This window comes from Tamandua tetradactyla, chromosome 16, assembly GCF_023851605.1.
Source record: "Tamandua tetradactyla isolate mTamTet1 chromosome 16, mTamTet1.pri, whole genome shotgun sequence".
Classification (NCBI taxonomy): domain Eukaryota; kingdom Metazoa; phylum Chordata; class Mammalia; order Pilosa; family Myrmecophagidae; genus Tamandua; species Tamandua tetradactyla.
Genome location: NC_135342.1, coordinates 77,155,694 through 77,178,819, shown reverse-complemented (window position 1 = coordinate 77,178,819; position 23,126 = coordinate 77,155,694). Strand labels below are relative to the sequence as shown.

Here is a 23,126-nt window from a genome sequence, read left to right as displayed (position 1 = left end):
ATTTATCCATCAATGGACTGCAGAAGTGGGAGGGAAGAAAGGAGGAAAGAGGGGGCACCTCAGGCAGGAGAGAGCAGAAGAAAGGCAGAAACTTGCAGAGAGGGTTTTGCATAAACTCTTGCTGCTAGGAAACCACATCACAGGAAAGCTCTGTATTCACTACAGCTTTGCCTTCTGATTCATGCCCAACCTCTGCCTCCGTGGGCACAATTCCTGCTCTATGCTCTGATCTGTGTGGCTTCTCTGCTTCCCTCCCTCATCCTTGAAGTTCACATTCCCCATACCTCATGCAAGAAGGTCCCCACTTGCTCTCATCCGTGCCTCTTGCATCCTTCCTCCAGGTCCCGGGAAAGGCACCTCCAGCAATGAACCCCTTTGGCCCAGGCTCCAACGGCAATATCCCTCCAGGGCTCTGGACTGAGGCAGACTTGTTAGGCTTCAACTCCCAGCTCATCTGCAGGTATGACCTGCACCCATGCACTCACCCTCCTGCCCTTGTCTACAAAATAGGAGGTAATCATAGTCCCTGGCTCTTCTGATTGTGACAATTTATTAAAAGGATCCACAAAGCCACTCGGCAACTTGCCCCACCCTTGGTGGGCACATGGTAACCTAACTGCCATGCTTGCCCCACAGGAAGGTGTTGCCTGCTCCTCTCTCCTCCCCTGCTTTCTTGACTCCAGGTCAGTGACTCTTTACAGCACAACCCACTTAGGATATAACAACAGCTAACTATTTCATACAGCCTTGAGAAAAGTTAGCATTTTGCTCATGAAGAAAATGAGGCACAGAGAGGTGAGGTAACTTGCCCAAAGACAAACAGCTTGAAGGGGGCAGAGCCAGAATTTAAACCCAGGCAGCTTGGATCCAAAGCCTACACTATTAACTCGTCTGTGACCATGGACCAGAAAAAAAAAATCATCCTCAACTCCTAAGGAAAGTGAATTGATTTGTCAATTCCTCACTGAAGAATCTGACAGGTATCCCTTTCCCCTTGAGACATTTAATGACCTGTGGATGCCCTCCCAAGATGAAGCAAGGAATGCCTGTTTCCATGGCCCCAAGCCCATGGAGAAATAGCAGGGATGAATCCCAGGCTAAGAGCAGATGAGTAGGGAAGGAAATCAGAGGGAGAGCAGATGGAGATGGGATTTCCAGGCACCATCCATGGCAAATCTAAGCATCCTGGAAGGCAACCAGATGGGAACAGCAAAAACTGTTTGCCCTGTTCATTCATTCATTCAGCATCTGTTGAATCTTTATTATGAGAACGTGAACGAGGCAAAGCCCCAGCTCATACTGAGCTTTTATTCAATTGCAGAAAGACAGACAGAATTCAAATATTCAGATCAGAACAGTAGAAAACATATATCAGAGAGTGTTAAGTGTTTGGCAGAGAATGAAAATAAGAATCCTCTACCTCAACTGCACATTAGGATTACATGGGTTGAGTTAAAAATCCAGATGGCCAGGCTGTTAACCAGACCAATAGAATCAGAACCCCTGGTGGGACCTGGATATCAGTATTTTTAAAGCTCTCCAGGTCACTCCAGTATATAGCCAGAGCTGCAAACCTCCTTGGCAGAAAGGGACTTGCTTGATAGAGGGTGGCTTACTTGGACACGCTGGTTGTGGACATCATCTCTGAGACCTTTAAATATGACCTGAATGTGTAAAAGGAGTGAGACATGAAAGATCATAGAACTTTGCTGGCAGAGGGAAATGCTGGTTCCTCTCCCCTCAGACGTCCTACCTGCTTTAATTAGGAGACACCGAGGTTATTTTCTCCTAGTGAATGGATGGTGTTATGTGTTAGGTTTTGGAGTTGCATGCAGCAGAAACCAAACTTTGCTATCTTAAGTCAACAAGTTGTTTACAGAAGGAAATTTGGGTTTGCAGAGTGGATGGAAGGATTGAAGACCCAACTGGGAAAATGGACCTGAACCAAGGTAGATTTGGAAGACCAAGAGGCAGCACCTTTAACAAACAAGACTGCAAGGGTGCTACCTCCATGCTACTAGAGTCTCTAGTACCAGGCAGCCCTTTACCCAGGACTCTTCATCCAGGTCCTCATTGGCCAAGATGAGTCCTAGCAGGTTCTCTGCTTCCAGAGAATCTCCCTGCTGTAGCTTCCACACCAGGAGACAGGGGCCACCCAGCACAGATAACATCAGCCAGCACTTCCCAGAGTTGTGGTGCCTAAGGGTGGGGTCATGTCAGCGGCAGCTCACTAAGAGCAAGGGTCTTGCCTTCAATGGTTTCCCCTTATAATGTCCCTGCCTCACACCTGTCGCATATGATTTATCTTTGCAAACCACACATCCCAAGTAAAGATTTGTTGAACGAATAAATTGCTTTCATCTGTCATCTTGCAACTGAGTTCGTGGAAAACTTTCAAAAGAAAGTCTAGATTGCTTTGTGACTCCTTTATCTACCTTTTTCCTCCCCCTATTGACCCTCCAAGTTTATCTTTCTCAAGCTTTAAGCTCTTCTCCCGAGAATCACTCCCTAAGCCTTCACATACAGCCTGTAGTGAAGGTCACAGAAGGAAAGGACTCTGCCACGGCCCCTCCCTCTCAGTTTTTTCTCCCACTCTGTGATGCAACTGCACCACCCAGCAATTTATCTTCTTTGTGTATGATGCCTGAATAACTTGCCTTTTGAATGGTTCTGATTAAAGGATGAAAGAATTGCATTCTAAAATTTGCAAATTCATAATATTCTCCAAGAAATGAACTTTGTGAAGTTAAAGTTCCATTAAATATATACCCTGAAAGACCTCCAAGCTACAAGGCTGACTTTGACAGACAGCTTCAATGGCCTTTGGCATTTCGGAGATGACCCCAGAGCTGCTACTGACCTGGCAGCAGGCTCAGCAACGTGACAGTCTGCTCCTGTGCTTCTCCTGTTATACTGTGAAGAGGGGAAGGGGAGGGAAGAGGAGGGATGGAGAAGGGAAGGAAAGAAAGGAGGGACAGAGGAAACAATGAAGGAAAGAAAGGAGAAAGGGGGCAGGGGAAAGAAGGAAGGCTCATTTCCTGGGAACACCCAAGGACCAGCTACTAGCCTGGGGGAACTGACCTGAGTTACTTCATCGGGTAGTGGAATACCTGGAACGTGATTTGAAGCAGATTCTCTCCAAAACAACTGAGCTCCCTGGGCTTCTAGGAAGGAATGGCCATCCCTGAGACAAGAAGGTGAAGCCAAAAACTAGGGTGGTAAAGGACATGCAGATCAAAAACAAATATTCTGGTTTATGAGGCAGAAGCCAAGATGGAAAGTCTCTGGTAACAGCAAGCATGAAAAACCCATCCCTTCATCCACCCCCCCAAGGTGTGTGAGCATTTACTATATGCTGGGGTCCAGGCAAGACTGGGCAGGATGCTGGACAAAGAGACCCACTCACTGCCCACTTGGAAATTCAAACTTTAGGAGGTCTAAGCTCCAAGCAGGTCACAAGGAGATACCACTTTATAACCACAAGAATGACTACAGCCAAAGAACCAGATAATAACAAGTGCAGGCAAGAATATGGAGAAATTGGAACCCTCAAACACTGCTGGTGGGAATGTAAAGTGCTGCAGCTGCTGTGGAAACCAGTCTGGTGGCTCTTCAAATGATTAAACACAATTACCGTATGACCCAGTAATTCCTCCCCTAGGTATTTATAGCCAAGAGAAATGAAAGCACATGTCCACGGGAAAACATATACAGAAGTGTTCATTGCAGTATTATTTCTAATAGCCAAAACATGGGACTAACCCAAAATGTCCACCAACTGACAAATGGCTAAACAAAGTGTGGCATTTCCATACAATGTAATATATTCATCAATAAAAAGAAATGCAGTACCGATACATACTACGATATGGCTGAATCTTGAAAACATTATGCTCAGTGAAAGAAGCCAGTCACAAGGCCACATATTGTATGAATCCATTTATAAGGCATGCCAAGAATAGGCAAATCAATAGAGGTAGAAGGTAGACTGGGGTTGCCAGAGGATGGGAGAAGAGACAGAGGAGGTGACAGCTTAAGGGGATGGTGGTGCTTCTGGGGGGTAAAAAATGTTCTAAAATTGACTGTAGTAATGGTTACACAATTTTGTGAATATGCTAAAAAGTATTGAACTGTATACTTTGAATAGATGAATTCAATGGTATGTGAATTACGTCTCAATAAGGCAGTTACTTAAAAATAATAATGAAAACTCCAGCAGGCCAGCATTATACAGAGGAGCTGGGGTGAAGGTCAAGTAGAGGAGAGGCAAGCACAGGCTGAAGTTGGCTGCTAGGGAAGTTCTGTCTAGGGTGAGTCTCACCACCAGGGGCTGCTGACAAAATTCTCCCCAAGTCCTAGAGCCCACCCCAGCGGGCAGACTTGTCTCCTCCACATGAGGCATCGGCAAAGCTGACGCCAAGGCCTTGGAACACCTCCGCTGTGTGGTGTCCTTTGGGAGCCCAGGATTCTGTCATTTCTGACACTGCAGCAAGTCATTTGCTGAAGGACAAGAAGTGGCTCCAAACGGGCTCACCCAAATGTGGTTTTCCTGCATGCCTATTAAATCACCTTCACCTTGTCTGCAAAAGGCTTCTCAGTCTTTCTCTTTCTCAGAAATTTGGCCTGGGGATGCCTTGCTGAGATGGGATTGGGTTTATACAGTTCCCAGAAAAAGGCATCTAGCAGCCCCCTTTTCTGATTACTTTTGGGATTTCCAATGATTTAGTACTACCTAAAAAGAAGCAGAAGGAGGGAGGAGAGGAGACAGAGGAGCAGCTATCCCTTATGACCTTCACACCAGCAACTGAGGGGTTGGTCCACCACAGTCTGAGCCTATTTCTGAGTTTGAAGCCCCCAGAGGGTAGGCCCTGTCTGAGTACTCACTGCCTGCCCAGGGCCTGGCCCATCATCTGTGCTCAATAAATATTCATTGATTACAGCAAGGGAGTCAGGAGTTGCAGATCATGTAAAATTCCCATTCCTTCTTTCTCTGGCTGCACTTGTCTGTATATGGAGATTCTTTTATCCAGTGATATGGACTATGGTGCCTACCCTTAGAGAATAAAAGAGGCAACAATCGGTTTGGGTTCTAACCCCATTTGCTGCCTTTACTTTGACATCCTGCTGTGTACTCTTTGTCCCAAAAGGGCAGCTGAGATCCAGATTCACCAAATGAACATCTGTGAGCCAGGTAGAAGCCCTTGAGTCCAGGGATGCAGCTAAGGCCCACATATGAAGCCCAAAGTTCTTTCAGCAACTACATATGAAGAAGAGAAAGGATTGGAAAATGGGATGTTTGGGCATTGGTACAAAAGTTTCTTAGTTTGGGTTGCTCTATTTTGTAGTTTAAAAATAGGTTGACAGTCCTCTGTCGAAAAAGAGGAGCCTAAATCCCCTCCCTTGATTGTGAGCTAGACTTAGTGACTCATGTCTAACAAATGCAGTGTAGAGGAAATGACAGTGTGTGACCTCCAAGGGGAGGCTGTGCTTGGCTGAATGATATGGCCCCTTAATGATAGTCACGTCCTAATGCCTAGAATCTCTGTGTGTGACCATCTCTGGCAAAAGGAGATGTGCAGAAGTGATTAAGCTCAGTTTCTTGAGATGGGAAGATTATTCTGGATTGGCAGCGGGCCCTAAATGCAATCACAAGAGGGGAAAAGTGGGATATTTGACTGCAGAAGAAGAATGCGATGTATCAGCAGAAGCAGGGGAGAAAAGGTGACATGATGTGGCCATAAGCCAAGGAACAAGGAAGCTAGAAAAGTCAAGGAACAGATTTCTTCCCTTGAGCCTCTGGAGGGAGGACAGCTTTGTGCTCGACTTTCACCAAGTGAAACTGGGTTCAAACATCTGACCTCCAGAACTGTCAGCAAATCGGTGCAGGCTGCTCTAATTATCAAGTTTGTGATAATTTGTTACAGCATCAAGAGGAAACTAATATATTGGTTACGAAAGACATGGCTGTTCCACTGTGCTCTCTTGGATCAGCCACTCTGGAGAAAGCTGGCTACCAGGCCTTGAAGAGACCCAGGAAGCAATAAAGGGCATGATTTCAAGCCAGCTCCCACTAAAGCAACTGAAGCTTATGCCCAGCACCAGCTGAAGCTCTGGTACTCAGCAAAGAACAGAGGGAGCTGGGGTATTTATATACCAAGTTTCATCAGCTAGTGGTGGAGGATCGTCACTGCATGGGAGGTGGAGAGGACATTATCCCAAACTGCCAGTCTGGAAGAGTGGGTTTTGATGGCCAGAGAAAATCCTCAAGAGCAGAAATGCAGGTGCTGGCAGTTGTAAGTCAGGGGGGCTTCCACTGCAGTGGTCAGGGCAAGGGGACGTGGGCTCCAGCAGCTGCTGCTACACAAAGTGATCAGAGCGGGGAGGCCATAGAAGAGAAATGTCCAAATACTCTGCGGAAGGACAAGCAGGAGTCTTAAATCTGGGAGGTTTTCTACCATTATTGCCTTCCAACTGTGTGCCAACAATATGGTGTTCTGAATTCTTCAGCAGCTCTGTGAAAGGACCACCCCATGACTCTCACTTTGAAGATGAAAAGGTTGAGGCTTAGAAAGTTTAGCAGGTTTGCCCAGGGTCGCGCTAGGTAGAGTAAGCTTACATGGGAGAGCAGCTCCTTTCCCAGTGCTCCTTCCTGCTACTTCTGCAGCTGTGCAGGGACTCCCCTAAAGCCACAGTGCTTGGTGTTCATCTCCTGACAGCCAGTGCCCTTTTGGACTTCATACCCCATGCACCGGAGCATTTCGCTGCATGGCTTCTAAATGTCATTACCCACTCAAGCGGCCAGTAATTGGGCCCCCTGCCCCTGAATGTGTGTGTGTGTGTGTGTGTGTGTGTATCACTGACATTGCAAAGACGGCCTTCCGTGCAGCAGGCTGCACAGGGTGCTCGTTTCTGGGAGTTTAACCAGCTCAGAAGCAAGCAAATATTTGAAGTTTACCAAACATAAACCAAGTAAAACCTAAGTCAATCAAAAGTGACTAAACACCATTTTAGTCCAAATACATGTTTCTAAAAGGTCACAGCTGGTGTAATTATCCATGCTAGACTTAGCACGCATTCAGCTGTGTGCTTAAGACTGCCAAGAACTGGAATTCATTCAGAATCCTTAAATAAGAGTCACCTTGTTTTCAGAAACGCTTGGTTAAGTCAGGCTGGGGGTGGGGGTGGGGGCTGTTATTGGGGGAAGTCTGTTAGACTTAATGACACTTCGAGAAAATGTACGAGGAAACTTCTCTCGAAAAGGAATAGAAATGCATGCCAAGCCAATTTCTTATAATATGTGGGTTGAAACCCTTTTCATTCAAAGAAAATAAGTCCTGACAAGTACGACAACAAAAAACAATGACAAAATGAGCAATCCAGGAAGTTAGCTGAAGGGAAGAAACACAAATAAATGAAGACAGGCTCAGGCAGGGGCCCCTGTGACACTGTGGCCTGGGGGAGGGAGGGGCCATCCCCAGACACTTTTTCCCAATCCTTTGCACTCCAGCAGGCAACGCCTTCACCCAAAACTCCCACTTTAGTGAGTGTTATGGGTTGAATTGTGTTCCTCCCAAAATATGTCCAAACCCCATCACCACCCCATAACTGTGACCTTATTGGAAATAGGGTCTTTAAAGATGTGATTAGTTCAAATGAGTTTAAACAAAAATATAACTGGTGTCCCTAGAAGAAGAGAAAAGGAGATGACAGGCAGGCCCTGGGGAGACAGCAGGCGAAGTCAGGGGCAGAGGTGGGAAGGAGGTGCCCACAAGCCAAAGATTCCAAGGATGGCTGGTGAACACCAGAAGCTGGAAGAGGCAGGGAAGGGTTCTCCCTGCAGGTTTCAGAGTGGGTAGGGTTCTGGATACCTTGATTTCAGACTCGTGCCCTCCAGGATGGTGAGACATTGTATTACTCTTGTTTTAAGCCCCCCACTCTGTGGCCCTTTGTTATAGAAGCCACAGGCAACTGAGACATTGAGCATGTGACTTGTGCATTGGCAGTTGCTGCACAGTGTTCTATGGTTCTTTGGGGTCCCGTGCAGGAGTCTTGAGAACCACCACAGGGAGAGAAGGGAGGAGGGAGGGTGGGGATTTCCAGCTCTCTGCCTCACTTGTCCCTAAGTGGTTACACTCTTTTTCACTTTATAGCTTGGACTTCCACCTATGAGTTTGCCTCCAAACAGGGCTCTACTAGTCAATAAACACATAACTTGAAAACCTGAGCCTTATATAATGTCTGAGGCTCATGTCTGCCCTCATGTTTGAAAAGGACTTTGCATCCTGACTTTCCATCTGAAAAATGTGGAGGCCAGAGTGAGAAAACCAAGGCTGGGCTTGGGAAAATGCTTAGACCACAGAGCATGAGGCTTGGAAAAATCTGGAAAAGAACAGAGGAGAGAATTAAAGGGCAGTTGATATAGAAGCTCTCTGAAGGCAGAATTTTTGTTTGTCTTGTTCATTCACTGCTGCATCCCCAGAGCCTAGAAGTTTGTCTTATACATCACAGATATTCAATAATATTTGTCAGTAAATGAAAGAATAAATGAATGTACAATGCATCCAGTGGAAGACACCCACAGAGAGGTCATATTCAACAGGGTCAGTAGCTGGAGACAGGTCCAAGGGTTCAGCCAGCAAGGAGAGATCGGTAGGAATGATTGGAGCTGGGATACCCTGCCTCAGGCACTGAGTCCAAACTTGGCATGGTAACTACCGCATGCTACAGGCCACCTGACACCTTCTCTAGGGGTGAGAAAGGAGTTGTTGAAGGCAATGATCTTGGCCAAACTCATATGGGAAATAACAAGGCAATACTACTATTAAAGAACCCGAGAGAGGACCTGAAAGTTTTTTCCCCAGAATTCAACCAGTGGTTACCTGCATGAGTAGACATTAATTCAGGGACAGGGTAAAGATGGGACTTTATTTGTATCTGTGAAGTTTTTATTTAAAAAATAAAAGAAGGAAAGATCGGACATCTCTGGAAGCAGCTTACTGTGGTGGTAGAAAACTCCTGAGCTCTAATCTGGGATTAACCTCTTGCTAGCTAGGGGGCTTGGGCATACAACTGGGAGCCTCTCTGAGCCTCAGTCTCTTCCTTTGTGAAATGGAGATAATGAAAGAACCTGTCTCAAAGTGTGTGTGAGAATTAAATAAATTATGTTATGTAAATCACCTACATATATGAGAAATATTGTTATGGATTTATGGCAAACTGTGAACATTTATTAAATGCAGGGAATTGGTTATAGCGGTCTTCGTTAGAATTTTCTCAGGATTGAAATAGCCATAGTTAAAAAAAATTAAACCTGTCCCCAAGCAAAGACATATCTTTCTGGGTATCCCCCCAGCTCACAAGGAAATCTACCCTCAACCTCATTGGCATCACCAGAGAATGCACTCTCAATGAGAGCCCAATTAACTGCTCCTTAGGGGCCTCAGGGGAACTGGGTCAGCAGGATGCTAGGGGAGACTGCAATCTCACAGTGGTGGACAGCATTTGGTAATTACTAATGCTAGGTAATGGGGAGGGGTCACTTGTGAATTTCTCCTTCTAGGATGGTTTCTGAATGTAACTCCAGAATATTTCATTTTTATGCACGGTTGTCACAATCTCCCAGTTTCTCTCAGTACCCTGCACCCCCCACTCTCCTCTTGCCACAAACACCAGTAATAACCTTGAGCCTTAAATGCAGCTCAGGCCAGAGCATTTGTTCTTCTCCCACCCGCACCCCAGCATTTCTAGACAGGGATTTCCAACAGAGATTGTTGGAAATATGAGAGAAGTAATGAAATGCTATAAAAAGCATCTTTGCAGAGTGTAAGGGAGAAAATAAAAAATTGTGGAGTTTGTTCTACAATGGCATATACACCACAAATTCATCATCAGGATAGAAGTTATAAATAAAGGTGCTAGGAGCATATTCTCCCAGGCAATGTTGCACAGGGTCAGAAGTAGTAGGAAATGCTGTTATGGGGTGATTTAGTCCCTTTATCTGTGAGTATTGGAGAGTACTCAATAAATATTTATTGAATTAATAATATGGGCCTTTCACAGTAGCACACTGTGTCTCATCACCTCTACACACACACACACATGTGCGTGCACACACACATGCACACTCTACCCATCTATTAATGCCTGAGGCATGAGGGTATGTCCCATCTTATGAAGGTGGCATTCGGATGTCAGCATTAACCTTCCATCTCCTACAAAAATGTTAGAAGAGTTCAAAATGTGTACAAAGATAAAAAAAAAAAAAGCCCCCTCATACACTGCTGGTGGTAATGCAAAATGGTTTGCAGTGGCTTTGGAAAACAATCTGCAGTTCCTGAAATGATTAAGCACAGAGTTACCATATGACACAGAAATTCCCCTCCCAGGTATATACCCAAGAGAAATGAAAGCATATGTCCACACAAAAACTTGTTCAAGAATGATCATTAGGAAACCTCTTTTGTTGCTCAGATGTGGTCTCTCCCTCTCTAAGCCTGGCTCTGCAGGGAGAATCATTATCCTCCCCCCAATGTGGGACATGACATTCAGGGGTGAAAATCTCCCTGACAATGTGGGGCGTGACTCCCAAGGATGAGCCTGGCACCGTGGGATAAGACAAAATCTTCCTAACCAAAAGAGAAGAGAACAAAATAAGACATCAGTGGCTAAGAGAGATCAAATGGAGTCAAGAGACTATTCTGGAGGCTACTCTTCAGCAAGCTTCAATTGGATAGTGCTAATTGCCATGGTTTGCTAAACCGCAAGCAATATGACTCCTGTTAACTCTTAAGAATACCTAGGGCTCGAACTAAGACTCTGTAAAAGTTTCATGCGCTAAATTTGCTTTCCTGGGATCTGCAATTCCCAGAAGGTTCCTAGGCCTGATAAATCCTGAAACTCAGAGAGACCAGTCTCTGCAAGATTATCAACCAATTACATCTCCCTATTCTTTAGTGTCAACACCCCTTCTCAATATGAAAATGTCAGAGTGGGCATTGCCTAAAGAGCCCTATAGATAGGCAAAACAGTTAAAGGAGAAGGAGGAGGTATAACAGAGAAAATAGGGCTTAACAAATGGGTATGGCTGCTAAACCACTATATTGATTTTCCTTCTAGCCTTCATTATTTTGGAGCAACTAGAAGGAAAAATCTCTTGAAATAGTGGAATGGTAACCCATAACAAACTTTGAAATCCATTCTGTAACTACTTGTTGAAGTGTACTTTGAAAATTATTTCTCTTCTTTGTATATATGTTTTATTTTGCAATTTAAAAATGTTTAAAAAAATAAAAAGGAAGAATGATCATAGCAGCATTTATTTACAATAGCCCAAAAAGTGGAAACAACCCAAATGTCCATCAATGGGAAAGGGATAAACAGAATGTGGTATATCCATGTAATGGTATATCATTTTCCATAAGAAGGAATGAAGTGCTAATACACAGTATGACATGAATGAGCCTAAATGAAAGAAGCTAGACAAAAAAAAAAAGGCCATATGTTATATAATTCCATTCATATGAAAATCCAGAAAAGTGAAATCTATGGAACTGAAAGTAGATTAGTGGTTGCCAGGAGCTGGGAGTAGGATGAGGGGTGATAGCTACAGGATATGGGGTTTCTTTTTGAGGACATGAAAATGCTAAAAAAAAAAAAATGTGGCAATGGTTGCACATATCTGTGTATGTACTAAAGGCCACAGAATTGTTTGCTTTAAATGGGAAAATTGTATGGTGTGTATATTAAAAAGAAGAAGAAGAGCCTACCTCTAAAACAAGTAGGGGAAAAATGAATATAAAAATAAAACGGCACTCATTGAGCATTAATGAAACTCAACTTCTTTCTAATAAAATTAATGATAATGAACTTTTAATCTGGAGAACTGGGTTGCTTGTGCCCAATGAAAGGGCTCAGGGGGTAGGAATCTTAAATGTCAGCAAAGTTAACTACAAAGAAGTACCTTAAGTGGATCAATCAGGGCTGGACTATAGGACAGAAGGATTAAGTGGCTAATAAAAGGGATGTTCTACTGACCTCTAACACAGAAGGGAGGCGATAATGAGATAAGTAAAGCTGGTGAGGATAATAAGACGGTAATTATGGCCAAGTTCAAGTTACTGAGTGTACATTAAAGGGCCCTCCAGGTATCATGCAGAGAGAAGAAAGCCTGGTCCCGGGAAGTTAATGCTCTCGCCTCAAGCACTCAAGATGCCTCCAGCTGCATCTCGCTCTGACCAATGTGGATGGATGTTACAAATACATAAAAGTGGTACGTGTGCTTCAATGTCCTGAAAAGGAAAGACCGAGAGAAGTAAAGCCCTATCAGCAGGAGGAATCCATTGCATTCTGAAGTCATGTCACAGTAATTATTTCAAACAATAATGCTGCAATCACCATTTGTGGGCATTTGTTGAGTTCCTTCTATGGATGGGGTGGTGGGACTGGCTATGCACACCCTGTGTGGTTTAAGAAACACATGCACACAATGAGTTCCCCAGGCTGGGAGGTAAAATGCAACAAATGTACAGTTTTATTCTTTCTGAAGGTGAGAATTCAGGATCTGATGATAAAGGAGCAAAAATAAATGTATTAAAAGAAGAACATGTAGTTAGGGACAAGCATGCAGTCTCTTTTTGCATCTGGAACAATCACAGTTTTTCTGCAGAATGCTTTATATAATTGTTCGCTTAATCCCTCGGGTGAAATAAATGTATGGCAGCTTTACTACACTATTGATTCAAATTATTACTGTAATGACAGAGCTATCCAGGGACTTGTCACGGGCTGCTGTGAGATGTCCTGATGATTGTCGTATACATTATTAAAGAGCACTCTGAAAAGGAGGCCTCTCCCTTGATGACCTGAGCTGGAATCACTGATGACATCATTAGGTCCGATGCTTGGGCCCTTGAACTTGGGCCTGGGTGGTCATGAACTCAAGGGAAGGCTTTCAATGAGCTTGCAACTGTAGGGTGACCCTAAAGGGCTCGGCTTCCATGTTTCAGTATATGCAGTCCCAAGACATGATTGGACTTTCACAATGACAGGCAGGAATAGAGCTTATTGGTCAGAGTTCAAGTGGGACACATAAGGCACACTCAGAATTCTAAAAAAAATTTAAGAAAGGGGCTATTTACAGGTGAGTGTTTAGACTGCCTCCTATTCACCCTGTCACCCCATTGGTGAGAGAAGGATCCCTTGCCCTAAATAGCACAAGATGGCTGAACACGTGACACCTGACACTGGACAGATGAAATCAACTAGAAGGTTACTAATGAAACATTCTCATAGGCCCAGGGGAGGACACAGCAGAGACACATGGGGGCTGCAGCAGGATGAAGCAGCAGGAACTAGAGGAGGCAGGCCTTGCAGTAACAAGAGGATGTGGCGATCCCTGGTTCCAGTAGGAAGACGTGATTGGTGTATTTAAATAATTCCACCAGCTGACAAAGAGGTAAAGCCCATTTGGATGAGGACTGCAAGTGGGCTGCAGCAGATTTGGCTGATGAGGTAACTAGCCAGGTGGGGAGCCTGCACCACTGGGTGGGGGGTGGGCTATATATCAAGAGAAGGGAAACTTACAGTTAGGCATTTAGGGCTCTATGAGGATTAACAATATCAAGGCAACACACGGAATCTTAGGACTTAATACAGTAAGGGAACCAGCAAGGGATGACAATGCACCAAGGGAGAAGCATGAGTGAAAAACCCTCACCTGCTCTATGACTGAAAGGACAAGGGAAGGAGACGGGGATTGTAAGAGCCTGATGGGAGCTAGAGCACAGAGAATGTACAAGAAATACTCTGCTCCCCACTTCTGCCTTCTAACTCCTGCCAGTGCCTCTCCATGTCTGAACCCATTGGAAACCAGAGGACAAGGGAGCCTGGTAAGGCCATCCACAGGCATCAGCTTTCTGGGACTTAGTGCAGAGTAAGAAGGGAAGAGAATGGATAGGGGGGTCGGTGGCAAACAAGTAATGACCAGTCCCTAGCTTGAGGGCTCAGGGTACAAGAGGAGATGGTAAGAGAAGTCCTGAAGGGTAGATAAATATAAATGCTACAAAATCACAGTCACAACATTGCATTGGTGTCCCACAGATGTCCTGGTGCCAACTTGACAGAGAGTGAAGGCACTTTTCACAATGGGAGAGAGAAGTGGTTCAGGAGTCCAAGTTTTACAAGCATCAAGACCTGGGATCAGGCCCTGGGTCAGTCTTGTACTGGCTGCATAATAAACCTGGAAAACTATTTAACTTCCCCAAGGCTCTCTTTGCACTTCTAGAAAAGGAGCATCATATAGGATTATTTCAAGATTAAGTCAGATAATGCTTGCAAAGAACCCAGCTCATTTCCTGGTTTACAGTAGATGCTCCAAGACAGCAGTTTGTTTATATAAATTAGGAAACCAGAAACCCACTGAAGCTGCTTAAACAAAAGGAGGAGTTTATTATAAGGATGAGAGATGTTTGGTAGAACTCAAGAGTATGAATGTAGACCATCTTTAGAAAGACACTACAGAGCAGGATCCCAGGTGGCTCTGCTTCTTTCTGTACATCTTCATCCTTCTTCTCTAAGGACTAGCTTTCTCTATTTTACTGACCACACAATAGACTGTGACCCCCTAAATAGCTTTTGAAAACTGTAAAGCCTCAATAATTTCTAGTCACCCAACGTCACTCCCTGGTTCCTTCTCAACTCTAGCTCTAAATTCCTGGGAGAGAGACTCAATTGGCTGAATTCAGGTAGGAGTACATGCTGGCTTGGTTCCATTGGCCTCTCCAGAACTCTTTGCTACCCACCCTGTGAGGTCTCCGTCAGGATACCTACTTGGCCTTTGGCTTCTACTTAGGTTTAACCAATGGGAAGCCCCAGTAAGACGCTGGAGGAAGAGAAGAGGATGCAGTTGGGGCCTTCTCCGTGCAGAGCAACTTGGGCCAGACATACACCTCCATGGAAGCCCACAGCTTCATACCAGGAGACATCTCTGCAGGACTCTCAGGTTTCAGTAACCATCCACTCTTCCTAACCCTTAGGACCAGGGTTTTTAATAGCCTAGTTGTTGCTAAACCTTGGGCACCACAGAATCCATTGTGATTCCCCTATGCCTGCTTCCACATTTGTAAATTACCCCTTTGTTAAGCACTCCTCAATTGAATTTGAATATGCCATCATTTTCCTACTAGGAAAATGATTGACACACCACGCCAGGGCATGGGGTTAAGGACTCTCAATGAATGAGAATCCTGGACCTGACTTTTTAGGTACCCCTGTGGAGCTGGAAGGATGATTCAAAGATGGGAAGCCTAAGGTGTTTTCTATGTCGTTACTGTCAATGCTGTATTATCACTAGTACAGTCATACCTCAGAGATATTATGCGTTTGGTTCCAAACCACCACAATAAAGTGAGGCACGACTCTTTTTGGTTTCCCTGTGCATACAAAAGCCATGTTTACACTATACTATAGTCTATTAAGTTTGCAATAGCCTTATGTCTAAAAATAACCTATGTACATACCTTAATTAAAATATAACGCAAAATGAGCACATGCTGTTGGGAAAATGGCACCAACAGACTTGCTTGACAGAGTTGCCACAAGCCCTCAATTTGGAAAAGAAAACACAGCGTCTGGAAATTGCAATAAAGCAAAGCATGATGAAATCAGGTACGCCTATAGTATGAATATGGATATTTTTTGTTTAAGACTTTTACCCATTCTCACAGAGTGAATATTGGACCTGAGTTAGCCTCCTACAACCCAAATGCAAAAGGCATCCAAGAATGCAACCACTTGTACCCTCAAGGCATACATTTGCTTTTTTACCACCATCCACCAACGTCCACAGTTTTTAAGCTAGATTCTTGGCTCTTGGAAAAATCAGTACTTTGAAAATGCTTGGTGCCCCCCACTTTCTTGTGCCAGGTGGTAACAGTGGCAGAATCCTGGGGGGAGCCTTTACCAACCCAGCCACCCAGAGATCACATGAGGTTCATATGCAAGAGGGAAGCCTCTGATCTTTGGTAAGGAAGGGCTGTCCCCATTAAGTAGGACTTTCAGGATCACAGTCCCAAATTATGTAACTGTTGTTGCCCAAAGCATCAACCTAGGCCTCTGCCTTTCTAACTAATCACATATCCCTTCTGCTCTCTTTTCTATCTAGAAAATATACTCATTTGTCCATGACTAAATAAACCTAACTTGTTTCTAGGATTAAGAAGAGGTTATTCCTTTAAACTGTTTACAATGCAACAAAAATTGCAGGGGGCACTAGGTATAAAATGAAATCTGACCCATTTTCTCCTTCAGCTCTGAGATAGCATGCCTGCTGTAAAGAAGGGTTAAACATTCACATTCTTGATGCCAAAATATGTTGTTCCACATGGCAGAGATCATTTTTATAAAATTAAAAGCAAATATCAAGTAGAATCATTTTTCCTGACCAGGAGGACATTTATAGGATAACATTGAAAAGTAGAGAAAATGAGAATTAATTTATCAAGCCAGTCATTTTCTAATTTTTTTCTAACATGTTTTAAATATTTGTGCTTTTAGCATGGGGTCCCTCTGTCCCAGCTTGACGTTTTCATCTACTTGAAACTGCAGGAGAATTAATGACATGACCTGTTGCCATGGAAACAATGGAACAGCCACATGCCCAGCACAGTGATTTGTTTGCGACATTAGGCTGAAAAACCTAATCCTGTCACTTTCTAGCTGTGTGATCTTGGATGGATGTATTAGCAGCTCTCTGAGCCTCAGTTGTCTTATCTGAAAAGTGGGAATAATGATAACAGCTCTTAGAGTTTTTTTTTAATTTACTTAAAAATATTTATTAGTACTAATGTGTGTGTGTTAAACTCAAATAACAGATACGATTGGGCACTGTAGAGGCAAATGCTTTACTAGTGGATGCAAGGGAGAGAGGTACATACAATGTGTGGTAGCATCTTCTAGATGCAGGATCTGGGTCTAGCCCAGACAGAATACTTAAGAGAAGCATGGGGAAAGGGACAGTTCACACAACAGAGTGCTAATACTGCATCACTGAGTTTAAGGATTGATGGCAAAAAGACTAAACCATATGCCTAGCGGGTCTGAATATACAGCTGAGCCCCGATCAAGAGCTGAACCCTTGATCGATGAGCAACATCATTACCCACCTTGCCGCAAGCCCAGCAGAGCCAGAAGTGGAGCCCACAGTTTCAGCCATCGCCTGCTATATTCCTTGATCTTGGAGGAAACATTTCAGGTATCCATACCTCCCTCAGAAAGTAAATTCCATTTTCACTGGGGCATAGCCCCTAATCCTTGGCTAAAGTTTAGTTTTAGGTCTTTGTTCTAGTTTGCTAGCTGCTGGAATACAATATACCAGAAACTGAATGGCTTTTTAAAAAAGGGAATTTATCCATTAAGTTGTTAGTTTACAGTTCTAAAACTGAAAACGTCCTAATGAAAGCAAGGCTATAAAAATGTCCAATGTAAGTCACCAACAAGAGGTTACTGTCTTTTAAGAAAGGCCAATGAAGTTCAGGGTTTCTCTCTCAATTGGAAAGGCACATGGCAAACATGGTGACATCTGCTAGCTTTCCCTCCAGGCTTCTTGCTTCATGAAGCTCCCCTGGGGGTGTATTCCTTCTTCATCCCCAAAGGTCCCTGGCTGCATGGGCTCTGCAACTTTTGTGACTCTGAAACTTTTTCCAAAATGCATCCTCTTTTAAAGGATTCCAGAAGTGATGAAGACCCACCTGGAATGGGTGGAGTCACAATTTCATGGAACCCATCTAATCAAAAGTTACCACCCCAATTGGGTGAATCACATCTCCATGGGAATAATCAAAAAGCTCCCACCCAGCACTACTGAAAGAGGATTAAAGGACATGGCTTTTCTGGGGTCCACCACAGATTCAAAGCAGCACAGTCTTCAACCCTTTATAGTCTGCAAGGTAACATCATATGCAGATCCTAATGTACCATTTTTAGCTCTGAAATGGCAAGTCAATTATGTACCTACAACAAATATCTACATGATCAACTGTCATCCTTAGGGATTTCCACTGGGAAGCAATCCCTACAAGAAGCCATGCTAACACCATATAACAGAGAGCCACGAGCTAAACTCAGCCAACAAAATGGAGTGCATGTCCATGTAACTGATATAAATATGTCCACACACACACAACACAGGAGAGAAAACAAAACAGGAGAAAGGGAGAAAGTTTTGGGAAAGAATGAGAAGGATCGTATGTCACATGAAACTACATTTGGAACTACAGTAATTTCAAGGTCTTCATATAATGTTACGTGGTTATAGCTCAATTATTAGAGTAGCCAGAAAGTAATCCCAAGTTAAAATAAAGAAAGGTAGGAAAGGCTTACTAATGGATGAGGTCAAGCATCCTTCCTCAAAGGAGATACCATGCTTGTGTGAATGCCTTGTGCCCAAGAGCCGACTATTACATACATACAAATATATATACACATTCTGGCTCGACTGAATAGTTAAGGTGGTGTAGAGGGGTAAAAGAGTGTTTTCACAACATTTTGTGCTTCTGGAATAAAGTTGTGGCCTCCTTTCTGAGGAGCCAGCTTCAAGTGGATAAGAACAACCATTTCATGCAAGAGGCCCACCCTTGCAAGCCCAGCTAGAACCAGTAACATCCCTGCTGGATGTGCTCACCACCTTGGCGAGGTAACCTAAATACCATCTGGAAATAACCCCAAGGTTTCAGGGAGAGCTGGATGAGGAAAGGTTTGGTAAAAGAGGTCACCTAACCATTCAACTCGGATTTCTTTTACCTTTGGAAAAAAGCATGATTACTGCTTGTTATATCAGCAGAATCATGTTAGCAGGCAAAGCTGATGGTGTGGAGAAAACCCTAAAAGTCCCTGAAGACAAGACGGCCAAGTTCCATTTGCCAATAGTTCTTGAGGTAACAGTCTGGGAAAGCTCAGGGACTCTCTCTCTTGAACCAAAAATAAGTGTTTTCCAGCCTTCCCATTCTAAGATGGTAATTAACTCTCGCAAGTTGGGAGAAGGAGAAAGAATATCAAATGGACAGCACATTCTTGAGATGAAAGACAAATCTGTGATTTCACCCAGCTCTGTCTCCTTGACTGCTGTCAACATGAAGCCATATTAACAAGAAAGTGGCACCTGTAAACTTGGTCTCTCAAGGACTCTTCCTTCTGTTGATGATTCAGTGTCTCGAGTCCATCAAGAGGACAATGGGCATGGCCGTGATGGGACTCGAAAGCACCAGCCCACTGAGCTACTGAAGGTTCTAAGTCTTGGGTCAGTTCAGGCTCTCATTCCTGACTTTTCCACTGTAGGATCTGAATAAACATTTGCTGACTGTTCTAGTTGGCTGCTTGCTGGAATGCAGTATACCAGAAACAGAATGGCTTTTAAAAAGAGAAATTTAAAAAGTTGCTAGTTTACAGTTCTAAGGTTGAGAAAATGTCCCAATTAAAACAAGTTCATAGAACTACCCAATTTAAGGCATCCGGGGAAAGATACCTTAGTTCAAGAAGGCCAATCACATTCAACATTTCTCTCTCAGCTGGAAGGGCACATGGCAAACATGGTGGCATCTGCTGGCTTTCTCCAGGCTCTACAAAAAGGACTCTCTCCAAAATGTTTCCTCTTTTAAAGGATTCCAGCAAGCAACTCCACCTTCAATGGGTGGAGACACATCTCCATGGAAATCATCTATTCAAAAGTTACCACCCACAATTGGGTGGGGTACATCTCCATGGAAACAATCAAAATGCTCCCACTCAGCAATACTGAATGAGGATTAAAGGACATGGCTTTTCTGGGGCCCACTACAGATTCAAACCGGCACACTGACCCTTGGACAGACGTGTAAGCCTCAAGGTAGCATCAGGCCCTGGTCACCCTGCTCCATGATGAACCCTTTCCAAGCCCCTCTTTAACAGTTTCTATAAAAGGCCCCACCCCTAAGAATGACTTCCCAATATAAGCCTGATAGGAAGTCAAGCGCTTCTTGATCCCAGGTTTTCATGAAAGTTACAATGGTGATTATTTAGCATTTGGGTTGGAAATAGCTTTTCTTTCTTCCCATATCTTTTCTCTCTTTACTTCCTTTGGTTCCAGACATCTTTAATTAATTGAGTTGATAGGGAATCTGAAAAGGAGGTTTTCATCAAAACCTATTCTCAGTTCACTGGCATTTCAGAGTGACCCCTCTTGTTTGTCCTAATATCCACTTCCCCAAGGCTGGCAACTTTTTTTGTTTGTTTGTTTGATTTGGTTTTGGGTGCATGGTCCAGGAATTGAACCTGGGTCTTCCGCATGGAAGGTGAGCATTCTACCACTGAACCACCAGTGTACCCAAAGCTGGCAACTTTTAAAATGCTTTTTCTGATATTGTTGTGTTTCTGGGATCTAGAATCTTAAGGTAGTTCCTCTGGCTAGCTGTCCTATAACCTATAACCAATTGCTGTGAGATTTTGCTCTAGGATTTAGAACCAAACATCCTTCGGATAATTTTTTTTCCTAGATATGACACCAGGAAATATTTTCTTAGTAAATATTACTGTGAGGTGCTGCATGACAGGTACTTTCCTGAATAATATTTATACTCTCCAGCAGTCACTACTTATATAGTATCTACTTAAATGACTTTCAACCTAGACCTCCCAAACCCCAAATCAAAGGCAATATTTTGGTCAGATTTGGTTTGTTTGTATATGACCCAAACTTAGAAAAATGCTGATCAATTAAAAGTCAGAGGTATGGACAACAGTTTCTAATACATTTTTCTCCTCTTTCATAAGAGCTCATCTTGAACTTGAATGATGGTCTAATTATACTTCTCTGGTTTCCTTTGGAAAATGATAAATAAAGGCTTTATTCCAAAGCCAGCTAAAAGCTTACCATCTAAATTAAATTTGCCTTTCAGTGAAGGCTGGTTAGGTGACAAAGGCAATGAAGAAGAGACTGCAATTTGGCTAGATGACACAGGAAATGAAACACTATTTGGAATCCCCCCATATAGTAAGTCAATAAGACTCTTGTACCAATTAAAAATTCTTTAAGGTTTTGTAACAAAAACTTTGTATCTCTCATTATCTAACATCCATCCCCTTGTGGATTTCATGCACTAAAAGCCACTTTGCATGGTGTCGCAGGCTTTGCAAACAGTTTATAAAATCCTTTACCAAGGACATTTTCTGCTCTGTTCCCTGCAGGTCTCCTGTAATGCACAGACAGCAGGCTCACCTTCTCATAGGAAGGTGCCCGGCCACTGAGGATTGTGTCCTCCAGGGAGACACAGAGGTGGAATCTGGCTGCTTCAAGGGCATCCAACAACAGTAGCCCATGTGGTAGTAGCATCATGGGCCAGTGGACATCATTTGCATCCCAAGTTTGATTGCACCATGTTTCTGTTTTCATGGGGGTTCAAGGGTATGATCTGGAGACTGATTCCTTGGAAGAGTTCTTCAATATTAACAGCATTTTTTTTTTTTATTTTTGCACTTGTTTTCAACCATGATAGCATCTATGGATTCAGTATATTCCTTAGTTTCTGTGGTAGCTTGAAGCTGTTATGTACTCCAGAGAAGTCATATTCCTTTTTTTTTTAGCATGGACAGGAACTGAGAACCAAACCCAGTCATATTCTTTTAATCCATTCCTGTGAGTTCAGATGGATTGTAGGTAGGACCTTTTGATTAGGTTATTTCAATTGAGATGTTACCTCATTCAAGGAGGGTCTTAGTCCTCTTACTGGAGTCCTTTATAAGAAAATAAAGGGCACACAGAAAACAGAGAGAAAACCTCAAAGAAGCTCATAGAAAAAGCCCCAGAGAAGCTAAAAGACAGGGACACACCACAAAAGCTGAAAGAGGAAGCCACTGAAACCAGAAGTTCGAAGCAACGAAACCCAGGAGAGAAGGACCAACAGACGTCACCATGTGCCTTGCCTTACCATCTGACAGAGGAACCCAAGTGCACAAGCTCTTCAGAGAAGGTATTGTCCTGTTGATGCCTTAACGTGGACATTTTCACAAGCTTAAAACTGTAAATGTGCAAAATAATAAATTCTCATTGTTAAAATCCAGTCCATTTCTGGGTATGTTGCATTTCATAGCTTTAGCAAACCAAAACAGTATCTTTCAAGGAAACTTCCCTAATATCTGAGAGGTTATGTTTGTTCCCAGCAATAGTCATCACAATCTTCTCTGGACTGTGTTCTTCCAATTCTTTAACCTATCACTTCCAGGTATGAAGTAAATCCTGTTTGATAATCTCATACATTTTATCAGCTGCTGCACTGCCTTGATGGTCCACAGGAGCCACTGAACAAAGCCGCTCCCAACCAGCAGTGTCCCCATTGAGGAACTTAGGACATTCAGTCTGACAGGGCACAGTTTTGGTCACAAAGGACATCCCAATAGTAGGGCTGATTTTGTGGCCAAAGTGATCCTGGACAAGCTGATACACAATGTTTGATGACCCCATGCCAGCATCCCTGAGAAGTCACACTATGAGCTCTCATGTCAGCATCACCTGCTCGGGCTGGACAGAGGCAAGGGCTCTGTATTCTCCAGGCCAGGGTCCATGTAGCCCTAGCCACCTCCGCTCACCCTACAAGCACACTCTGGTCCTCTTAGAGTTTTAAATAGACTCAGATGCAATCAACTGGGTAAAATGCTACATATGCTACCTAGAACCATCTGTGCTCAGTAACAGCCAAGTGCTCCTGTTATTATTATGTATTAGGAAGTTAGACCATGTATTCATTCATTTATTCATAATCTCATTCATTCATGTCACAAATAATTATTGAATTCCACTAGGCTGCAGATACTGTTCTAGATGCTAAAGATAAACCAGTGAAGAAAATAGAAGAAGTCCTGCCTTCATGAAGCTTACATCCTACTAAGGGAGATGGACAATTAGCACTAAATTATATGAACATGAAATATATGCTACAAGAGAGATGGATGCTTTGAAGAGCAGGGGAGCTGTTTCAGATGGCATCCTCTCTGAGGACGAGACTTTTGAGAAGAGAACTGAAAGGAGGGAGGGGACAACCTTGTGAATGTGTGGGGAAGAGCTTTGCAGCCAGAGGAACAGCAAGGGCAGGAGGTGAGCAGAA

At 43.6% G+C, this 23,126-nt stretch overlaps 1 long non-coding RNA gene and 1 pseudogene across 1 annotated transcript in view; both read right to left on the bottom strand.

Moving 5' to 3' along the window:
* The window catches only part of LOC143659825 (uncharacterized), a 185,716-nt gene that overhangs the window by 137,846 nt on the left and 24,744 nt on the right, over positions 1-23,126 (bottom strand). The window lies entirely within an intron of this gene.
* Positions 21,269-22,531, bottom strand: LOC143660392 (ras-related protein Rab-31-like; annotated as a pseudogene).